The 23,798-nt window shown below is 34.7% G+C and overlaps 1 long non-coding RNA gene across 1 annotated transcript in view; it reads right to left on the bottom strand.

The window, feature by feature from the left end:
* Positions 1 to 265: 265 nt before the first annotated feature.
* Positions 266 to 23,798, bottom strand: part of LOC139362535 (uncharacterized) — a 41,610-nt gene continuing 18,077 nt past the window's right edge. The window contains exons 3-4 of the long non-coding RNA XR_011621668.1: positions 729 to 891; positions 266 to 396 (exon numbers count right to left, since the gene is read on the bottom strand). This is a non-coding gene — a long non-coding RNA (uncharacterized lncRNA). The remainder of the gene's footprint in view (positions 397 to 728; positions 892 to 23,798) is intronic.

The raw sequence follows: 23,798 nt of genomic DNA on the forward strand, positions 1-23,798 counted from the left end.
GAATCTCTGTTTTCACATGGTGCAATCCCTGTGAATCTCTGTGCTTAAATTTCCCTCTTCTTATGAGGACACCGTCATATATATTAGGGTGCATCCCAATGATCTTAACTTGATTGCATCTGCAAAGACTCTCTTTTAAAATAAAGTGAAATTCACAAGTACCAGGGGTTAGGGCTTCAATATATCTTTTTTTGGAAACACAACTCAGTCTACAACAAAAGGGAAGGCTTGACTAGAAGAGTTAAACATGCAGAGAAGACTAGAGATTTCAGGTCCAGTAAGGGAAAGAGAATGCTCTGGTTACAGCCTTGCTCCTAATATGTGGTTTGCAGAACAGAAGCATGGCTGTCACTGAGAAATTATTAAAAATTCAGCATCTCAGGCTTCATGTCAGTCCTATTGAAAATAAGAATATGATTTTAACAAAATGTCCTAATTATTCAAATGCACACATTTGAATTGAGAAGCGTTGCCCTAAGGCCCACAATCTGGAATTTTTTACTAGACAGATAGGCTATCAACTTTTGCCAAGAGCACATCATTTATGTTTCTTCCTGTTTTATTTCTAGCTGTAAAATTATATTTGAAATTAAAATGGTGTCTCTTACCAGTGATAATAAGCCCAAGTGGGTAAAATATTTAATTATAGAGAGACATTTTACCAAAACAATAAGAATCAATATCACTTTCAACACTGCATAAACATAAAACCACGTATAATGACTCACATTATAAGTTTACTCCTCATTCACATAAAGTTCAAAGCAACTGTTCTTGATCTCAGAGTAATTTTTCTGTAAGTGATGATTCAGAGACCCAGAATCCTTCAATCTTGGGCTCTACATCTTTATAGTGTGGTTTCCACATTCACTCTTTTCATCTGCTATGAGCCTGTAGACAGGGAAAAAGCAAAGATGGATGTGAGGTTGCTTTTATGGCTTGGAGTGGTGCACATCACCTTAACTTCCATTCCATTGACTAGAATCCTGTCACATGCCATGTCTTCCAGTGAGAGAAACCAGGAAATGTAAACTAGCTGTGTGCTTAGGAAAAAGAGGAAATGGGTCTGTTGTCCAACAAACCAACTCTACCTGAAGTGTCTATGTATGAGGCAGTAGCTTATCTCTGGCACCAATTTCTGAGATCTTATGCCACAAATTTTTAATCACTAATATATTAATTGCCCATTCTGTAAAGGAAGTGCATAACTACATTCAAATTTAATCTACTACAGACTTCAAATTGTTACAGGGTGTGAGAAATCATTAAAAGGAAGAAATTAAAAGATGAAAATAAACTTTAAAGCCTGACTTTTCATACATTCATTCTTCAATTTAACTAACATTTATTGGTTTTCTCCCTTGTGCCTAGCACTAAGAATAAAGTATAAATAGGACACAGTTTCTGAACTCAAAAACTCTTATAGTCCAAAAAAAAGTGACTCTCAACTTTGGTCTCACATTGGGATTTTCCTGGTAGTTAAATTATTTATTTATTTATTTATTTATTTATTTATTTTATTTTAATGATCAGCTTCCACTCTAGTACGATTAAATCAGAGCCTCACGGGGAGGCAACAGGCATTGGTCTTTTTAAAAAGCTTCTCAAGTAAGTCTAATGTATCAACAAGGCTGAGAAACCCTGAGTTATTTGGATTCGCAGTCAATGGCCTTGCAGTTTTTACCTATGACCTATGTGAGGAAAGTCACAAAATCAAATTTCCCAGTTTTATTTAAAATTCATAATCATGAAACTTTGAGAGCATTGTTTTTTTTTGTTGTTGTTGTTGTTTTGTTTTTGTTTTTGTTTTTGACAGAGCCTTGCTCTGTCACCCAGGCTGGAGTGTAGTAGTGCGATCTTGGCTGCAACCTCTGCCTCCCGGGTTCAAGCAATTCTCCTGCCTCAGCCTTCCTCAAGAGCATTCTTTATGGTGTCCAGAAATCACAGTCCATTCTTTTAACCATACTCCTAAAAAACCTTTCTCACATCTTCTCCTCTTTCATTTCCTTCCTCACCTTATGTTGAGCTGGAAGACTTACTTTCTACTTCACTGAGAAAATATAAGCAATCAGAAGTAAACCTCTGCAGACACATACCACCACATTCAACCATCTACCAGCCTTTCTACCCATGTATTATGGTATAAAATATATAATTTTTCACAAAAAAAAATCCTACTTTGAGTATTTCAAGAAGAAAATAATTCAATACAGGGATTTAAAAGGATGAGAAGAGTGAATTTTAGGGAAACTTCTGTTAGAATCACAGCAATCAGAGAGTAGAAGAAATACAGGAAACTTCCATGTAAGACCTCAGCATCCTGCAATGCTAAAGTGAGTAATTTGCAGGAAAATGCCCAAAGCTTATGACAAACCTTATATATGGGAAGCACTCATGCCTACCCACTATAGTCAGAGCTTTAATGGATGTTCTGTCTCTCTACTTCAAAATGTTACACAAATGTCACTCATTGGTAGAAGAATATTGTCAAGGAAACTTGAGAAACATAATACTCAGCATTACATTTATGCAATATAGTACAAACCATAAGAAGGATTGGACATGCTGTTGGAATGCCAAAACACTCTCTACTACATCTATTTTTCTATTATTCAAGAATAGAGAGTCTATAGATGAACAATCTATTCTGCTATGTAATTCAATACCTCTCTTTCTCCAACTCAAGAAAAAAATCTTCACAAATTCTCTCACCTGTCTCCTATTTCAACAATCCTTTTACTCTCTACAGAATCACTCTGTGAGCATGTGAACATGATGGCTATTTCTTTTTTCTTTCTTTCTTTCTTTTTTTTTTTTTTTCCAGACGGAGTCTTGCTCTGTCAGCCAGGCTGTAGTGCAGTGGTGCGATCTCAGTTCACCGCAACCTCCACCTCCCGGGTTCAAGCAATTCTCCTGCCTCAGCCTCCTGAGTAGCTGGGATTACAGGTGCATACCACCATGCCCGGCTACATTTTTTTTTTTTTTTTGTATTTTTAGTAGAGACGGGGTTTTACTGTGTTTGCTAGGCTGGTTTAGAACTCCTGACCTCGTTATCTGCCTGCCTCAGCCTCCCAAATTGCTGGGATTATAGGCGTGAGCCACTGTGCCTGACCCATGATAGTTATTTCTGTTGCTCAAAACTCCTATACTTTTTCCTGAATTTTTGGTTTACTCTTCTATCCAATTATAAATTAGAATTTTTTGATTTACTCTTTTGCATTTTATGTTTTAAAACTCCGTTAACCAATTCAGACATAATTTGAATGGTTATGTCTTCTTAATAAACTAATATTTTTATTATTATGAAATGTTTCTCTTTATCACTATTAATGTGCTTTATCTCGTATTCTACCTTGTCAGAAATCTATAGAGTCACATTTGCTTTCTCATGTTCATGTCTTGTATTAATATAATACAGCAGGTCTAACATCTCATTTTCAACCTGTCTTTCAAGTTAAAATATGTTTCATCAAAATGGCATAGAGACAAGTCTTTTTTTCCCAGTCACATTCTATGCCTTTTAATAGGAGTTAGAATGTCCATTAATTTACATTTAATGTAGTATTGCGATCCTAAGGTTTAAGCCTTAAATTTTTATGTTTGTTTTTATTCACCTCATTTGTCCCTGTTTCAGCTTTTTTCTCTTCATTTGAGTGTATCAAGTATTTTTTTGTTTTTACATATTATGTTTTCTCCTATGTTGCCTTTTTTACATGTTTCAACTTGTATTTTAAGTTCAGGGGGTACATGTACAGGTTTGTTACTTGGGTAAATGGTGTGTCACTGGGGTTTGGTGTACAAATGATTATGTCACTCAGATAGTGAGCATAGTACCTAATAGGTAGTTTTTCAACTCTCAAACCCTCCCTCCTTCCCTCCTCAAGTAGTTCCCTTTCTTTATTGTTCCCATCTTTGTGTCCATGTGTACTAGATGTTTAGCTCCACTTATAAGTGAGAACATGAGGTATTTGGTTTTCTGTTCCTGAATTAATTTGCTTAGAATAATGGCCTCTAGCTCCATCCATGTTGCTGCAAAGGACGTATTTTTTCTTTTTGATGGCTGTGCAGTATTCCATGGTGTATATGTACCACATTTTCTTTATCCAGTCCATCGTTCATGGGCACCTGGATTGATCCCATGCTTTTGCTATTATTAATACCACTGTAATGAACATACAGGTGCATTTGTCTTTTTGGTAGAACCATTTGTATGCTTTTGGGCATATATCCAGTAATGGGATTGCTGGGTCAAATGCTAGTTCTGTTTTAAGTTCTTGGAGAAGTCTCCAAACGGTTTCCTACAGTGGCTGAACTGATTTACATTCCGACCAGCAGTGGGAATAAGCATTTCCTTTTCTCTGCAATCTTGCCAACGTGTTATTTTATTAGTAACAGACATTCTGACTGGTGTGAAGTGGTATATCATTGTGGCTTTGATTTGCATTTCTCTAATTATCAGTGATGTTGAGCATTTTTTCATATGCTTTTTGGCCATGTGTATGTCTTCTTTTGAGAAGTGTCTGTTCATGTCCTTTGCTTGTTTTTTAATAGGGTTGTTTGTTTTTTGCCTGATGGTTTAAGTTCCTTACAGATTCTGGATATTAGACATTTGTCATATGAATAGTTTGCAAATATTTTCTCCCATTCTGTAGTTTGTCTGTTTACTCTGTTGGTATTAGGTTGGTGCAAAAGTAATTGTGTTTTTTTCCATTACTTTCAATAGTTTTAAAAATAGTTTTAATAGTTTCTTTTGCTGTGCAGAAGCTCTTTAATTTAATTAGGTCTCATTTGTCAGTTTTTGCTTTTGTTGCATCTACTTTTGGAGCCTTGTCATGAAATCTTTGCCAGGGCCTAGGTCCAGAATGGTATTTCCTAGGCTTTCTTCTAGGGTTTTTATAGATTTATGTCTATAATTAAGGATTAAGTCTTTAATCCATTTTGAGTTGGTTTTTGTATTGGTAAAAGGAAGGGGTCCAGTTTCACTCTTCTGCATATGACTAGACAGTTATCTCAACACCATTTATTGAATACAAGGCCCATTCCCAATTACTTGTTAGTGTTGACTTTGTCAAAGATGACATGGTTAAAGGTGTGTGGATTCATTTTTAGATTTTTCTAATTTGTTCCATTGACCTATGTGTCCATGTTTTTTTTTTTTTTTTTAACCAGTACCATGCTCTTTTGGTTACTGTAGCTTTTAGTATAGTTTGAAGTCAGTTATTGTGATGCCTCGGCTTTCTTCTTTTTGCCTAGGATTGCTTTGGCTATTCAGGCTCTGTTATTTTTAGTGGTTTCTCTAAAGATACAATAAGATTTAAGATAGTCTAACTTCAAATAATATTATTTGATATTATAATAATATATTATAATAATAATATTATTATACTTTAAGATAGTCTAACTTCAAATAATATTATTTTATATTACTTCACAAATACTGTAAAAAGCCTTGCAACAAATTCTTTTTGCCATCTGCTGTTCATTTTTTTCTTATTTTTTATATTTTATTTCAATATATGTGATAAACTAGATAGTACCTTATCATTTTATTTTTAGCAATATTTTTAAAATAAATTTTTAAATAAATTTAAAGCTATACACACACAAAATGATAATTTAAAAATATGTTTTATATTTTTCTAAGTAGGTTTACCTTTTCTGGGATTCTTGATGACTGACTGTACATTGAGGATTTTATTTGATATTACTTTGTTTCAGCTTTAAGACCATTGTGCACCTCTTGTTTTATAATTGTGCTGGAAACAGAGTTGCTGACTGCTGTTTCTCTAAAAACATATTTAACTTCATTTGTAAAAGACATTTTCATTAGATAGACAAATCTAGGTTTACTATTTTTCTCTCATCACATTAAAGATTAACAATGTCCCATTGTCTTCTTGTTTGCACTCTTTCTTGGAGAAGTCAGCTGTCATTCATATTGTTCTTTTTTGTGTAATGGGACCCACCCTTTCAGTTTATTTCTATTTCATATTGCAGGCCTTTATAGGCTCTATAGACTGCCAAGGAAATTATGCTTTTTGTAGTTATCCAGAGACTCATACTCCATTCAAGTTTTTGGTCTGCTATACTCTAGGACATAGATCTGCAAACTTTTTTCTGTAAAGGATCACAATATATATTTTAGGCTGAGCAGCCCACATATGGTCTCTGTTGTGCAGTTCTGCTTATTTATGTTCATATTATAAATCCTTTAAATATGTAAAAACCATGCTTAGCTTGCAACCACACAAAAAAGATCATGGGCTAGACTGGCCTACAAGCTTTACTTTCCCAGCCCCTGCAGCCCAGGCAGGATGGTCAGCATTGGTATGGTGGAAGCTGGACATTGGCTATGTTCAGTTTCCAGCAAGGAGTAAGGAAGAAGAGAGTGTGGAGGATGTGCACCTAATGTCTTAAGTACTAGAAATCACTCAGGACTTCATCAGAGGCAAAGAAAGCCTAGTTGGTCAACCATGTGACCAGCCACAGATATATTGTATAGGAAAAAGGAAGAATAGGATTTTGTAAGTGATAAGCAATATCCCTTCAGTGGGTTTGAAGAGGGGCCAAATTATTACCCTGTCTAGGACAACCATGCTTCAGGTTTCATGACTATATGGATTAACTCATATTATGTAGCAAACATCTTCCTAAAACACTTCATAATTTGTTTTCTCCTTTCAAAAATGTGAAAGTATGTAATTATCAATTTATCTTTTCTTCCATGCTTTTCTTGCCACCATGTTAAAATGCAATCACTTTGACAGTTATTCAAATTACCTAAAATATGAATTTTAATTAATAAAATATGTATTTTCTTAAAATAGATATTCTTTAATGTCAAATTTGTAGAAAAAATAGGTCTATTCAAAATATACACATAAAATTTGGACTAGCAAGCAAGAATGGGTAAATATAATATCTGCTTTTGGGTTAAAATTAAAATAAGTTTGAGAAAGAATAATATCCAAATTAAGATGGGAAAAGTAAAGCTTAAATTCACTGTAATATCAAAAGTCAAACCAGATTGCATAACTGATTTTTTACACTCATTGGTAGAGGATTCACATTTCTTCTAACATTAGCATTAGAAATATATTAAATGCCTGCCATTGGAAATATGTAACTGCCTGCTATGTACCAGGTGCTGGGCAAAAGGCTTTATATTATCTCTGATACTCACAAGATCTTGTAGGCAAGCATCATCCCACTTATTTTACAAATGAAGATAGTGATGATCAAAGAGGTTCATTAAAATTTCCTAACTTAAACACAGAGCAATAATTTATACCAGCTATTTCTGACCTCAAAGTTTGTGTTCCCTCCATTAACTTTGCTTCATGATACCTTGCAGTATCAGGAGAACCCAGTTTGATGGTTGATATTACTGAGAAAATATATAGGTACTTTGATATTTTCTGGCAAGATAAAGTGCTAGTATTAAAATTTGTGGAATGCATGATGTTTGGTTTAGAATAAATTCTATTATTTTAAAAAATGCTGCATAACTTTTGTTCTTCATTGCAGAGAAGATACTACTGGGAGAAAAATCTGGTTATTAATGACTCTGAGTTAAAAAATGACTCAGAAAAGTTAAATACTGAGAAAAAATTTAGAAATATTTCAAATGATTATTTTGTTTACATTTATCTTTTCATATAGGCATTAGGGATTATAATATAAAATTATGTCTAAATATATCTAAAATGGTTCTTTAGGGATAATATAAAATGCTAAGGGACAAATAATTGTGTTATAATTGAAGCAGAAGTGTTTTTTTCTTTCCCAGTAGCATATAAAATAATAATTCATTTATTACCAATAAGCATCAGTTAATTTATTAATCTGACAGCCAATGTTAGATTTGATAAAAGCAAACCAGTGCTATAATTGGATCTTTACTAATACATCACTGGTAATAAAAATGTTATGTCATATTGGACCAATTGTCATAGTAAAGAAATAGAAGCTGTATAGAAGATGGACTAGTAGTTTTCACAAAAGTAAAATTATTAAGATAATTTAGAGACTAAGTTAGTGATATATTAACCTTTACATATCAGGTATTGTTAGATTAAGGTTTAAAAACAAAAAGAAATGTAGAAAATCTCATTAGTCCATAGTTTTTTTTTCTTTCTAGCTGTCTGCTAGAGTCTTCGCTTTGATAATCATAAAGATTCTTCTAGGTTCCTAAAAATGCAGATTTAAATAATTCATTCATAATTGTTTCCCATTAAGAATAGTGAAAACCAAGAATTGATGCCAAAGAAAAATAAAATGTTAGTGTGTTCAAAGGACCACAATTAACTACAGTTTGCAAATGTGTATGACATCTCCAAATAATTTAATTTCACTTGTGGAACAAAGCTTTTGCATTAATATTTAATTTCCAAAAGTTAAAATTAGGGGCTTGGTTCATAAAAGATTTACATATATTACATACTTTAACACATTCTGGAGAAATTTGTTTATTAATCAGACTATTGCTTTTTCAGGTGTAAGTTGGAGTTAAAATGTCAATTAGGTAAAATGTTATATATTTCTAACATTTGCATTTTATTTTGAAATTTTCAAATCCAGACATAATCCTGCAACCATTTATCTCTTCCCTTTACCTTCATCAATGTGTCAACAAGACTGAAATGTTATTTTTATAAATAATTTTTACTAGGATTTCTTAAATACAGAAAATCCCTATATTCAGCTGAGAGGTTAGAACTGGACTAACATAAATTTAATCCCAGATCTAGCATTTAGTTTTTTTTTTTTTAATACTGGATAAGCTACTTAACCCCCTAAGTACCTTGATATCTTTTCCTGTAAAATAGAAATAATAACCCTGACAAAAACAAGCAATGGGGAAAGAATTCCCTGTTTAATAAATGGTGTTGGGAAAACTGGCTAGCCATATGCAGAAGATTGAAACTGGACCCCTTCCTAACACCTATACAAAGATTAATTCAAGATGGATTAAAGGTTTAAATGTAAAACCAAAAGCTATAGAAACCCTAGAAGAAAATCTAGGCAATACCATTTAAGACATAGGCATGGGCAAAAATTTCATGACAAAAAACACCAGAAGTGATTGCAATGAAAGCAAAATATGACAAATGGGAGAGCTTCTGCACAGCAAAAGAAACTATCATCAAAGTGAAGGGACAACCTATAGAATGGGAGAAATTTTTTGCAATCTATCCATCACACAAAGGTCTAATATCCAGGATCTATAAGAAACATAAATTTGCAAGAAAAATACAAACAACCCCATTAAAAAGTGGGCAAAGGACATGAACAGACACTTCTCAAAAGAAGACATTTATGCACCCAACAAACATATGAAGAAAAGCTCAACATCACTTATCGTTAGAAAAATGGAAATCAAAACCACAATGAGACAATATCTCACACCAGTCAGAATGGTAATTATTAAAAAGTGAAGAAACAACAGATGCTAGTGGGGCTGTAGAGAAATAGGAAACTTTTACACTGTTGGTGAGAATATAAATTAGTTCAACCACTGTAGAAGACAGTGTGGTGATTCCTCAAAGACCTAGAGGCAGAAATACCATTTGACCCAGCAATCCCATTACTGAGTGTATACCCAAAGGAATATTAATCATTCTGTTATACAGATACATGCACACTTATTCATTGCAGCACTATTCACAATAGCAAAGACATGGAATCAACCAAAATGCCCATCAATGATGGTCTGGGTAAAGAATATATGGTACACATACACCATGGAATACTATACAGCCATAAAAAGGAATGAGATCATGTCCTTTGCAGGGACATGGATGGAGCTGGAAGCCATTATCCTCAGCAAACTAACACAAAAACAGAAAACCAAACACTGCATGTTCTCACTTACAAGTGAGAGCTGAACAATGAGAACACATGAACACAGGGAGGGGAACAACACACACTGGGGCCTGTCAGGGGGTAGAGAGGAGGGCGAGCATCAGGAAAATAGCTAATGCATATGTGGCTTAATACCTAGGTGATGGGTTGATAGGTGCAGCAAACCACCATGGCACATATTCGTCTATGTAACAATCCTGCACATGTATCCTAGAACTTAAAATAAAATTAAATTTAAAAAAAGAAATAATAACCATTTTGTAGAATTGTAAGAAAAAATATATATACATACATTCATATATATTGTTTGAAACAGCCATACCTCTCAATAAACAATGGCTATGTTTTATTATTGTTCAAATCACAGTGAAAAATGTTATGCCCTAAAGTGCTTATGTATATATATTTTTTATATATCAATAAAATATAGAATATATAAATACAGAGACAATGGCTATTTTCCCTCATATTTATGTCCTCAGTATCTAGCTCACTGCCTGGCACATGACATGTCCATAATCAACCTTTTATAATTATTTGAAGAATGAATATTTAGATCAAACTGAGTATCTAATAGAAATCAAACAAGTAAGAATAATTTATGATACTACAGCCAGCACATGGCTCCTTAAATTGAACTAAAGTTTTCCTTTAATTTTTCTAATTAAACAGAGATCTGTGCCCCCAAATTTTTCGACTTGGTTTATAGACTAGGTGAATAAGCTTTTTTTTTTTTTTTTTTTTTTTTTTTTGGTGTTTGGTGGTGTAGTTTTAAAATTAAATAGCAGCATGACCCTGGGAAAGTCATATCCTCTGTGATTTCAAATATTCTGATTTGTAAAATGACAGATGTAAATTAAATCATTGGTGTTAGAACATTTTCTAAACAAAAGAAACCTTTTCTCTAAAGTAATCTCTTATGGAACTCCACTATATGAAACTGATAAAACCAGAACTGGTATAGGAACTATGTCTACATGTCTATGTATGGGTGTGGCAATTTGTATCTCTCAAGGAAGGAGAAAATACGGTCCATGGAGCAACCTCTAAGGCTGTTCCCACCCCAAGTACCTTGACTGTGCACACAAATTTATTAGCCTCAACACAACTCAGAAAAAATGCTAGAAGCCCAATGATGAAAGTTTTAAAGTGGATAAGGGGAACACTAGGTTCTCCTCCTCCTTACTATCTTATAAAATTTTGATTATATAGTTCAGAAGAGCCTATATTCCTATCCTCACCCATCACTCTTTAAAATCCAAGTCAAACAAGGAAGAATAGGATCAAAACCTCCTCAGTTTCAGGACATTATAGTAGAGATAAAACAGAAAGAACTGAAACAGGGCAACGAGCAAGAGGCTGAAACTGGAACCCCTTGGGTAACAAGTCAATGCTTCGAACTGGGTCGAAATCATATTGGGTCAGACCGAGTTCGTGTCTAGTCAAAGTTATAAAATCGATAGCTTCATCTTATGTAACCAATCAATAGCGTTAGAACAGACATCTTTTAAACTCATGGTGTGAATGAATTGACCAGCTGTTTGGCTGAATTGACTGAGCTGTTTCTACTATAATGTGGACACAGTCTGAGAGTGAGTGAAATGTTAGCAGGTCTTTGACTTTTTCTAGTCCAAAGAAAGAGAAAGCAAAAGAAGTGAAGCACATATAATACAAGGGATTGATGAGGCACGGAGCAATCAGTAGCCTACTGACAGGTACCAAGTACAATACTCAACTTCACAGAAACTCGTCTCTATTTCAAAAGTAATTTTAAAATAAAGAAATGTTGAGCAGAGACAACATGAGGAAGATGAAGAAAAAGGCTAACTTTAAAGAAAACTACAGTAAGTAATACATTATTACTAAGATTAAGATACTCTTAGTTGTTGTTATGTACAATTAATTCTGGTTCTTTTAAATTTCATGTGTATATCAATAATAACTTTTAACATCAAACAAAAAGAAAGCTGAGTTGTTAGAAAATGTGTTAATATATTTCATGTGCACATATGTGCAAATATACCATCCATCCCAAAGCCAAATAAAATTTCTTTGTGTTACTCTTTACACTTTTAGCACAGATATGTGACCATTTATGTGCATGCATCAGCCCTAGTAACTATCTGTGGGTGTAGTTTTTTCCTACTTAGTCAGAAATTCCACTTGTTCCACTTTGCTTTATTATAAGCATGGAACCAATCAATCTTATTTGTTATCCTAAAAAGGCATATTTCTCTTTTTCACAGTAGAAAGTGAGATTGAAGCGTGGGCATTTTATTCAAGAAATATTGATGAATATTCATGCATGGATTGAAGAGTATAAAATATCAAATTTCTCTGAAAGTTTCCATCAAATTTTTATGGAAGGCAATTACATTGCTCCAAAAAAAAAAATACTCTTACATAAAAATATTACAAAAATGAGTATAAGATATATTTAATGTTATTGGTAAATTAGAACATTTTAAAACAAAAGAAACAATATAGTATTGTGAATTATTATCAATTACAATGTATTTATAAAGTATTACGATGTATTTATAGCAGCAGTAAAAATGTAACAGAAATATGCAGATAGTATAATTCCACAGTATCCTTATTTTTCTCCATAGCGCCTATCTCTTTATTTTTTATAAAGAAATTTATATTAAAAAATTTGTAACTCCCTTTACTACAAAATAGATCTTCTATAGTAATATGATTTTGTTGTTTTGTTCACTGCTGTGTTTCTGAAGATTTATAGCTGGCACACAGTAGGTGACAAATATTTGTGAAATAAATAAATTAATATGTGACAATATATGTTAAGAGATGACCTCATCAATTTCCTTGGCTACAAAGAGAAAAATCCTTTTAAAGTCAAAACAAACACATTAAGTTAACTAGGAGGGGGATAAAAATCAACCTGAAGTTGGTGACTTCAAAGAAACTTTCAATTCTAAAAGGCAATAGAGAAATGCCTATAATTGTCACAAGGAAACTGAGTTTAGATTATGGGAAAGATAGAGTAGCTTATATAAGACTCACTGTGCTGCAAATAATTATTATAACAAAATAATCTATCAACCAATTTGAAGTCATTTTAAAATGACAAAGAGCCGGCAGAAATGGTAATGGATTCAATCTCTGAAAGAATTAAATGGCATTGGGTCAGATTCGCATTTATTTGGCATTCCTCCTGAAGCTACTTCCCAATTCATATGAGCCAGGACAGATGTAATTCCAGCAGAAATCTGCTTTATTAGCTTTACGTGTCAAATAAGGGAGTTTGGTGCTACAAGACCAACTGTAAATTGAAAGGAAAAATTCTGAGAAAGGAGGAACCACAGGAAATGTGTCCCCAAATCTGCATCTAAATTCCCTTCAAATCTTTGACTGACTTTTGAAAGCACAAGGAAAACTCCAAGAAGTCTAATGTAAAACAATAGCTGAAAATTTGCAAAAACAGGGCAAATAATTAGCTCTTGTCAACTGCAGAGAAGATAGAATTTAGGATCTGAGTCTTGTTCATACAATTTGAGCTTTCCATTGAAATCACAGAAGGGTCACCTTCTCATTAATACTATAAACAGAACTATAAAAAATATCTGTAGACTGCTGGGCATGGTGGTTTATGCCTGTAATCCCAGCATTTTGGGAGGCTGAGGTGGGCAGATCACCTGAGGTCGGGAGTTTGAGACTGGTCTGACCAACATGGAGAAATCCTGTCTCCGCTAAGCTGGGCATGGTGGTGCATGCCTGTAATTCCAGCTACTTGGGAGGCTGAGGCAGGAGAATCACTTGAACCTGGGAGGCAGGAGGCTGTAGTGTGCCAAGATCATGCCATTGCACTCCAACCTGAGCAACAAAAGCGGAATTCCACCTAAAAAAAAAAAAAAAAAAAGAGTCTGTAGACAGGGAAAAACTGCAGCAGACCCATCTTTAAGACATGTAAGACCAAAGTGCTATGTGTTCTTCTACTCCTAGGGATGTGTACAGCAGATTTGCTTATTTATAGTTTAGGTATTACATAAACATGTTTATAGTTTTAGGGTTGTTCAAATCTTAAACGCTGACAGATTCTTTTCTTTTATTAATGAGATAGCCATATGTTTATGAAAATAGCTGTTTAGTTTTCTATTGCTGCATAACAAATTACCACAAATTTAGCAGCTTAAATGAACACATTTATTATATCACCATTTTCGTGGGCAAAAATCCAGACGTTGCTTAGCTGAGTCCTCTGCTGCAGGTCTTTCTCATAGAGTGCAATCAAGATGTCAGCTAGGTCACCTCCAAGCTCATTCGGGTTCTTGGCAGAATTCAGTTCTTTGCAGTGATATGACTGAGGCTCTCAGCTCACAGAAGCTATCCACATTTCTCTGTCATGTGACTGCCTGCAGAGACACTTCATATCACAGCACTTTACTTCTTCAAGGCCGGCAGGAAAGCCTCTCTCTTCAGACAGCTAAGACAACATCTTACATAACAATGTAATTATAGGAGTGATACGTCATTATCTTTGTCATGTTTTATCATAAGGATTGTTTGCAAAATGACCATGTGTTTCAAAGATTGTAAATTTGCTTTTATTCTGTCACTTGTCTCCCTGATTTGATTAGTCCATCATGCAATATCTAGTATTTTCTTTAGCCAGCAGCTTTTTTTAAATCTGCATTTTAGGTGGCCATCCTATCTCTCACTGATTCTTATTCCATTGGAACTATTTGCAAGATGGATTTTTAAAACTATATTATTTTGATTACATAAATTTTTGGTATTAAAATTGCTTCCCTGATCTGTCTCCATAAATTATCTATGGGTGATTTTCAATAAATTGCTCCCACAAGGTAAACTTTTTGTTTGTTACATTGTCCATTTTTTGTGGTATAAGCATTAATCCTATAGGAGAAGTAAGTCATCCTCACTTTTGATAAATATCTACAATAGTAAGATAGCATATTTCTCCTACAATTTAGATGTAGGTACAATGCAATCAACCTGAATTACTTGTATTAGGTTGTAATTCCAATGGGTAGTAGCTGCTTCTACTTTGTGTTTTAGAGTTTTGGACTTATTGCACAAAGAATAATTATTTATCATATACTTACAGTCTGATTACCTATAAGAATTTCTTGTTTTTTTTTTTTTTAACCTATTTGATTGGCACATTGATTCCTAAATGTCAAAATTTCTCAGGGACTCAATGAACAACTGCTGTGTACATTCCTTTACTTTCTTTAATTGAGACTTCCTAGTCAACTGGTTCATCATCTCATTGTATTTGACTGTTCTATCTTTCCCGTTTTTTGAGATGGAGTCCTGCTCTGTCACCAGGTTGGAGTGCAGTGGCATGATCTTGGCTCACTGCAACCTCTGCCTCCCGGGTTCAAGCAATTCTCGTGCCTCAGCCTCCCGAGTAGCTGGGATTACAGGCGCCTGCCATCATGCCCAGCTATCTACACTTTCCTTTTATGGGCTGAGACATGACCTACATACACAGTCATGTGGTGCAAAATTATGGGTTTCTTTTTGGTCAGTGATGGAAAACATACATGACAGTAGTCCCATAAGATTACAATGGAGTTGAAAATTTTCTATCACCTAGTGACATCATAGCTGTGATAACATCATAGTACAATTACTTTGTTTTAAAATAAATTTAGTGTAGCCTAAGTGTACACAGTAATGTCCTAAGCCTTTACATTCACTCTTTACTCACTCATTCACTGACTCAACCAGAGCAGCTTTCAGTCCTGCAAGCTCCATTAATGCCATTTTTTCTTTTGTGACATATTTGTACTGTACCCTTTCTATGTTTAGATATGCATAGATACATAAATACCATTGTATTAGAATTGCCTACAGTATTCAGTACAGTAACATACTGTACAAGTTTGTAGCTTAGGAGCAATAGGCTATATCATCTAGTTTACGTTAATACACTCTACAATGTTCCCACAACAAAATCACCTAATGACATATTTCTCAGAATTTATCTGTCATTAAGTGATGTATGACTGTATTGAAATATTTTTTCAATACTTAGCAAATGTCTTTACCCCACACTTCAGCACAATTAGTTTTGTAATTTTGTTCTTATCATTGAGCATACCTTATAGGAATTCCATTAGCAACAGCTCAGGAGTCCATGTAAATATAACTGAGTTTTGTTTTAATCTAGAGGATTTTTCTATTATTTATTTTATGGCCATGTCTGCTTTACACTCTGACTTTTCTTCTCCTTTCCTGGATTAATGTTATTCCATCTTTGGACCTTTAGAAAATAGCTTTTTTTGTGTGTGCTCTGCTATAAACAGAGCTTCTTCATCCATGTACCAATCTTTGCCTTAATTCTTTGTGGATCCCAACCAGAGCAATGTCCTCAAATTTAGTCACGATTCAGTAAGCACATCTCAATAACAGCAACCTCATGATGTAAGGATGAGACACCTGAGAGGCTGGATTTGTTCCATTATAAGATGCACCCTTTCCGTTTTACATATTCTGCTGTGCCACATCTTTTATTTGTTATGGTACCAATTTGGCCCATTGGATGATTAGCACTTGAGTTCTAACGTTAACCAAGTTAGAACTAGTGAAGATTTCAGTGGCTATTTAGTCATCATAAATGGTCCATGCCACTTTTTCTAACAGAGAAAACCAAACTATGATTCTGTCATCTTTTAGGCTCAAACCCAATTGATTGATATGATTTAATCCTGATTCCTGATAGTCTCAGCTGTAAGACCCAAATCCATACTTATTTTGGGTAACTTCTTCTAAGTTAAAGTCAGATTCTTTGATGTAGGGACCAGGAAATAGAACATTGTATTGACTATTTGACTTCCTATAATATTCTTCCTTTTTTTTCTGTCCATTTAAAATCTCAGGATTTTCTTGTTATCCCATATAAGAATTTCCAAGTGAGTAGATCTTTATATAACAACAAGCAGCTGATATAATTTTCAGCTTTCTTTTTATCTTTTGAACTATTTTCACAATTTTCTGCTTAAAAGATAATACCACTTTTGCTCCTTTGAATTATCAAATAATTCTTAAGAAATGTATTCAGTTTTCTATTGTTCTTTTCCTTGTGCTAATGACCATTCTCTGTTTTGCAAATAATATTTTTCCCTTCATCATGATACCATATGTACAATGTATTATACCAGGCTCTTTATTAAAATTGTTGGCATTTCTCTACATAAGTTATGCGGTATTACTGGGCTGTTAATATAACCTTGGGTCAATCTGGTAAAGGCATTGGCTGCTGCTTTTTGTTATAGATTCTCTCAACTCTTCTCTCCTATGTTCATGAAAACTTTCCCAAAGATTAAATTCATCTATGATTATGATTACTTAGTATCCTGTATCTATTGATGCTGTACTGCTTGAGGTTCTTTTAAAATACTGAGTGTGACTATTTGATTCTCCTCTCTTTTCTTCTTTCTTAGTCTTGCTAGCGGTCTATCAATTTTGTTGATCTTTTTGAAAAACCAGCACCTGGATTCATTGATTTTTTGAAGGGTTTTTTTGTGTCTATATTTCCTTCAGTTCAGCTCTGACATTAGTTATTTCTTCACTTCTGCTAGCTTTTGAATGTGTTTGCTCTTGCTTCTCTAGTTCTTTTAATTTTCATGTCAGGGTGTCAATTTTAGATCTTTCCTGCTTTCTCTTGTGGGCATTTAGTAATATAAATTTCCCTCTACACACTGCTTTAAATATGTCCCAGAGATTCTGGTATGTTGTATCTTTGTTCTTGTTGGTTTCAAAGAACATCTTTATTTCTGCCTTCATTTGGAGAACTATAAACCACTGCTCAATGAAATAAAAGAGGACACAAACAAATGGAAGAACATTCCATGCTCATGGATAGGAAGAATCAATATCGTGAAAATGGCCATACTGCCCAAGGTAATTTATAGATACAGTGCCATCCCCATTAAGCTACCAATGACTTTCTTCACAAAATTGGAAAAAACTGCTTCAAAGTCCATATGGAACCAAAAAAGACCCTGCATTGCCAAGACAATCCTAAGGAGAAAGAACGAAGCTGGAGGGATCATGCTACCTGACTTCAAACTATACTACAAGGCTACAGTAACCAAAACAGCATGGTACCGGTACCAAAACAGAGATATAGACCAATGGAACAGAACAGAGCCCTCAGAAATAAAACCACACGTCTACAACCATCTGATCTTGACAAACCTGACAAAAACAAGAAATGGGGAAAGGATTCCCTATTTAATAAATGGTGCTGGGAAAACTGGCTAGCCATAAGTAGAAAGCTGAAATTGGATCCCTTCCTTACTCCTTATACAAAAATTATTTCAAGAGTGATTAGAGACTTAAATGTTAGACCTAAAGCCATAAAAACCCTAGAAGAAAACCTAGGTAATACCATTCAGGACATAGGTATGGGCAAGGACTTCATGTCTAAAACACCAAAAGCAATGGCAACAAAAGCCAAAATTGATAAATGGGATCTAATTAAACTAAACAACTTCTGCACAGCAAAAGAAACCACCATCAGAGTGAACAGGCAACCTACAGAATGTGAGAAAAATTTTGCAACCTACTCATCTGACAAAAGGCTAATATCCAGAACCTACAAAAAACTCAAACAAGTTTACAAGGAAAAAATGAACAACTCCATCAAAAAGTGGGCAAAGGATATGAACAGACACTTCTCAAAAGAAGACATTTATACAGCCAGCAGACACATGAAAAAAGGCTCAGCCTCATTAGCCATCAGAGAAATGCAAATCAAAACCACAATGAGATACCATCTCAAACCAGTTAGAATGGCAATCATTAAAAAGTCAGGAAACAACAGGTGATGGAGAGAATGTGGAGAAATAGGAACGCTTTTACACTGTTGGTGGGACTGTAAACTAGTTCAACCATTGTGGAAGACAGTGTGGTGATTCCTCAAGGATCTAGAACTAGAAATACCATTTGACCCAGCCATCCCGTTACTGGGGATATACCCAAATGATTATAAATCTTGCTGCTATAAAAACACATGCACACGTATGTTTATTGTGGCACTATTCACAATAGCAAAGACTTGGAATCAACCCAAATGTCCATCAGTGACAGACTGGATTAAGAAAATGTGACACATCATATACACCACGGAATACTATGCAGCCGTAAAAAAGGATGAGTTCGTGTCCTTTGTAGGGACATGGATGCAGCTGGAAACCATCATTCTCAGGAAACTATCGCAAGAACAGAAAACCAAACACTGCATGTTCTCACTCATAGGTGGGAATTGAACAATGAGATCACTTGGACATGGGAAGGGGAACATCACACACCGGGGCCTACTATAGAGAGGGGGGAGGGGGGAAGGATGGCACTGGGAGTTATAACTGATGTAAATGATGAGTTGATGGGTGCTGACGAGTTGATGGGTGCAGCACACCAACATGGCACATGTATACATATGTAACAAACCTGCACGTTGTGCACATGTACCATAGAACTTAAAGTATAATAAAAAATTAATTAATTAATTAAAAAACGAATTAATTAATTTAAAAAAATGTGGCACATATACACCATGGAATACTATGCAGCCACAAAAAAGGATGAGTTTGTGTCCTGTGTAGGCACATGGATGCAGATGGAAACCATCATTCTCAGCAAACTATCACAAGAACAGAAAACCATACACCTCATGTTCTCACTCATAGATGGGAATTGAACAATGAGATCACTTGGACACAGGAAGGGGAACATCACACACTGGGGCCTGTTGTCGGGTGGAGACAGCGGGGAGGGATAGCATTAGGAGATATACCTAATGTAAATGACAAGTTAATGGGTGCAGAACACCAACATGGCACATGTATACATATGTAACAAACCTGCATGTTGTGCATATGTACCCTAGAACATAAAGGATAATTAAAAAATAAATAACTAAATAAATGAAAATAAAATAAAATACTGAGTGTGTTCATGTACAGATATAGTAGAGTTGAAATTGTCCCCTGACATGACCACAACTTGAAGACTGTGCTATTCTTTTGGCTTGGTGGTTTTGCACTTTGAATTTTGATTATTTCTGTTCTTCCTTGTTCTTCCAATGAATCATCCTCCTTGTCCTCCCCCTCCTCATGACCATCATCATCATTACCATCATCATCATTATCTTTTGTTTAAATCCTCCTTTTTTTTCCTTGCAGTATTGCCCTGGATATGGTAGTTTTAATTTAATTTAATGTGGTTTTTCTATTTCACTCTCCTTTTTCCTATAATTTTTTCTTTTCATTTTATATAACATTTAATTTCTATAGTAATTAATAATTCTGGCATATTTGGTCATAGCAGGCAATCTGGTTTGTCTTTGGGAATGTTTGGAAACAATTTTTTCATGTATCACATCTGAATCAATATTTTATTCATAATATTTTGGTTCAAAATCATATTTTTTCCTCGACCAATCTCTATTATTATTCTTAGAATATTCTTTAAGTCCTCATTGTATCTACTATTAAAACTAGACCCAGTGGTCAGCAAGTTTTTCTCTAAAAACCAACTGGTAAATATTTAAGGCCTTAGGACCCGAAAGCCAAAATTGAGAAAGTGTTTTTGACAAAAGGCAAAGAGTGTTTTTAAATTTTGCAATTTTTTTTTTTTTTTTTTAGACGGAGTCTCACTTTGTCACCTGGGCTGGAGTGCAGTGGCCAGATCTCAGCTCACTGCAAGCTCCGCCTCCCGGGTTTACGCCATTCTCCTGCCTCAGCCTCCTGAGTAGCTGGGACTACAGGTGCCTGCCACCTCGCCCGGCTAGCTTTTTGTATTTTTTAGTAGAGATGGGGTTTCACCGTGTTAGCCGGGATGGTCTAAATCTCCTGACCTCGTGATCCGCCTGTCTCGGCCTCCCAAATTTTGCATTTTAATAGGTAAAGAAAAAGACATTCTTAGTTCAAACAACACAGAACAATAGGTAGAGTATCAGATTCAGTTAATGGACCATATTATACTAATCCCTCCTTTCCAGCACAGCTCTGTCAAGTGATAAGGGAACTTTTATTACAATTTTAAATTTTATCCTATGGCCTTCATCCGCATTATTTCCACTTCATATTTCTTTATGAAGCTGAATATACACTATGATTTGGAAATTTTACTATGGGTATTTACTCAAATAAATGAATCAATTCATCCACAGAAGACTTATACCAAGATGTTTATGTCACCTTTTTTTTAATAGTGACACACTGGAAGCAGCGCAAATTTCTATCAGTAAATAGATTTAAAAATCATTGTGATATACATGCTCACTGACAAAACTATTACTCAGCAATAAAAATAAATACTTATGTATGCAACAACATGGACAAATCAGAAAAAAAAAATCTTATAAAAAATTCCACTTATACAAAGATTTTCAAAAGGTAAAACAAATATTAATAACACAATTAATGTTTGCATATAGAGAGTAGACATTGACAAGTTAACAATCTGACATCACGACTAAAAGAGCTACAGAATCAAGAGCAAACAAACCCCAATACTAGCAGAAGACAAGAAATAGCCAAGATCAGAGCAGAACTGAAGAAGACAGAGACATGAAATACCCTTCAATAGTTAACAAATCCAGGAGCTGTTTTTGTGAAAAAAAATAAATAAAACAGATAGACCACTAGCTAGACTAATAAAGAAGAAAAGAGAGAAGAATCAAATAAACACAATCAGAAATGATAAGGGGGATATCATCACTGACACCACAGAAATGCAAACAGCCATCAGAGAATACTGTAAACACTTCCGTGCAAGTAAACTAGAAAATCTAAAAGAGCTGGATAAAATTCTAGACACATACAACCTTCCAAGACTGAACCAGGAAGAAACTGAATCCCTGAATAGACCAATAAGGAGTTCTGAAATTGAGGCAGCAATAAATAGCCTACCAACCAAAAAAAGCTTAGGACCAGATGGATTCACAGATGAATTCTACCAGAGCTGCAAAGAAGAGCTGGTAATATTTCTACTGAAAATATTCCAAAAAAATGAAAAGGAGGGCCTCCTCCCTAACTCATTTTATGAGGTCAGCATCACCCTGATACCAAAACCTGGCAGAGATACTACAAAAAAAGAAAGCTTCAGGCCAATATTCTTGATAAAGATGGATTCAAAAATCCTCAATAAAATACTGGCAAACTGAATCCAGCAGCACATCACACATCCTATCCACCATGATTAAGTTGGCTTCATCCCCAGGATGCAAGGTTGGTTCAACATACCCAATTCAATAAATGTGATTCATCATATAAATAGAACTAAAACCAAAAACCACATGATTATCTCAATAGATGTAGAAAAGGCCTTCAATACAATTCAACATCCCTTCATGTTAAAAACTCTGAATAAACTAGGTATTGAAGGAACATACCTCAAAATAATGAGTCATATATGAAAAACCCATAGCCAGTATCTTACTGAATGGGCAAAAGCTGGATGCATTTCCCTTGAAAACTCACACAAGACAAGGACGCCCTTTTTCACCACTCCTATTCAACATAGTATTGGAAGTTCTGGCCAGGTCAATCAGGCAAGAGAAAAAAGCAAAGGGCATTCAAATAGGAAGAGAGGAAGTCAAATTGTCTTTGTTTGCAGATGACATGATCCTATATTTAGAAAACCCCATTGTCTCAGCCCAAAAGCTTCTTAAGCTCATGCAACTTCAGCAAAGTCTCAGGATACAAAACCAATGTGCAAAAATCTCCAGCATTCCTATACACCAACAACAGGCAAGCAGAGAGCCAAATCATGAATGAACTTTCGTTCACAATTGCTAAAAAAAGAATAAAATACCTAGGAATACAGCTAACAAAGGAAGTGAAGCACCTCTTCAAGGAGAACTAGAAACCACTGCTCAAATAAATCAGAGATGATACAAACAAATGGAAAAACATTCCATACTCATTAATAGGAAGAATCAATATTGTGAAAATGGCTATACTGCCCAAAGGAATTTATAGATTCAATGCTACTGTCATTAAACTACCATCAGCATTCTTCACAGAACTGGAAAAAAACTATTTTAAAATTCATATGAAACCCAAATGAGCCAGAATAGCCAAGAAAATCCTAAGCAATAAGAACAAAGCTGGAGGCATTATGCTGCCTGACTACACTACAAGGCTACATTAACCAAAACAGCATGGTACTGGTACAAGAACAGACACATAGACCAATGGAAGAGAATAGAGAACTCAAAAATAAGACTGTACACCTAAAACCATCTGATCTTAGACAAACCTGACAAAAACAAGCAATGGGGAAAATATTCCCCATTTAATAAATGGTGCTGGGAGAACTGGCTAGCCATATGCAGAAAATTGAAACTGGATTCCTTCCTTAAACCATGTACAAAAATCAACTCACGATAAACTAGAGACTTAAATGTAAAACCCAAAGTTATAATAACTCTAGAAGAAAATCTAGGCAATACCATTCAGGACATATGCACTGGCAAAGATTTCATGATAAAAACGCCAAAAGCAATTGCAACAAAAGCAAAAACTAACAAATGGGATCTAATTAAACTAAACAGCTTCTTCACAGCAAAAGAAACTATAATCAGAGTGAACAGACAACCTATAGAATGGGAGAAAAATTTTGCAATCTATCCATGTGACAAAGGTCTAATATCCAGAATCTATAAGAAACTTAACAAACTTACAAGAAAAAGACAAACAACCCAATTAAAACATAGGCAAAGAACATGAACAGACACTTCTCAAAAGAAAACATACATGCAGCCAACAAACATATGAAAAAAAGCTCAACATCATTGATCATCAGAGGAATGTAAATCAAAACCACAATGAGATAACATCTCACACCAGTCAGAATGGCTGTTAATAAAAAGAGAGGTTGCTAGAGAGGTTACGGAGTAAAAGGAATGCTTTTACACTGCTGGTGGGAGT

This window comes from Macaca nemestrina, chromosome 4 (assembly GCF_043159975.1).
Source record: "Macaca nemestrina isolate mMacNem1 chromosome 4, mMacNem.hap1, whole genome shotgun sequence".
Lineage (NCBI taxonomy): Eukaryota > Metazoa > Chordata > Mammalia > Primates > Cercopithecidae > Macaca > Macaca nemestrina.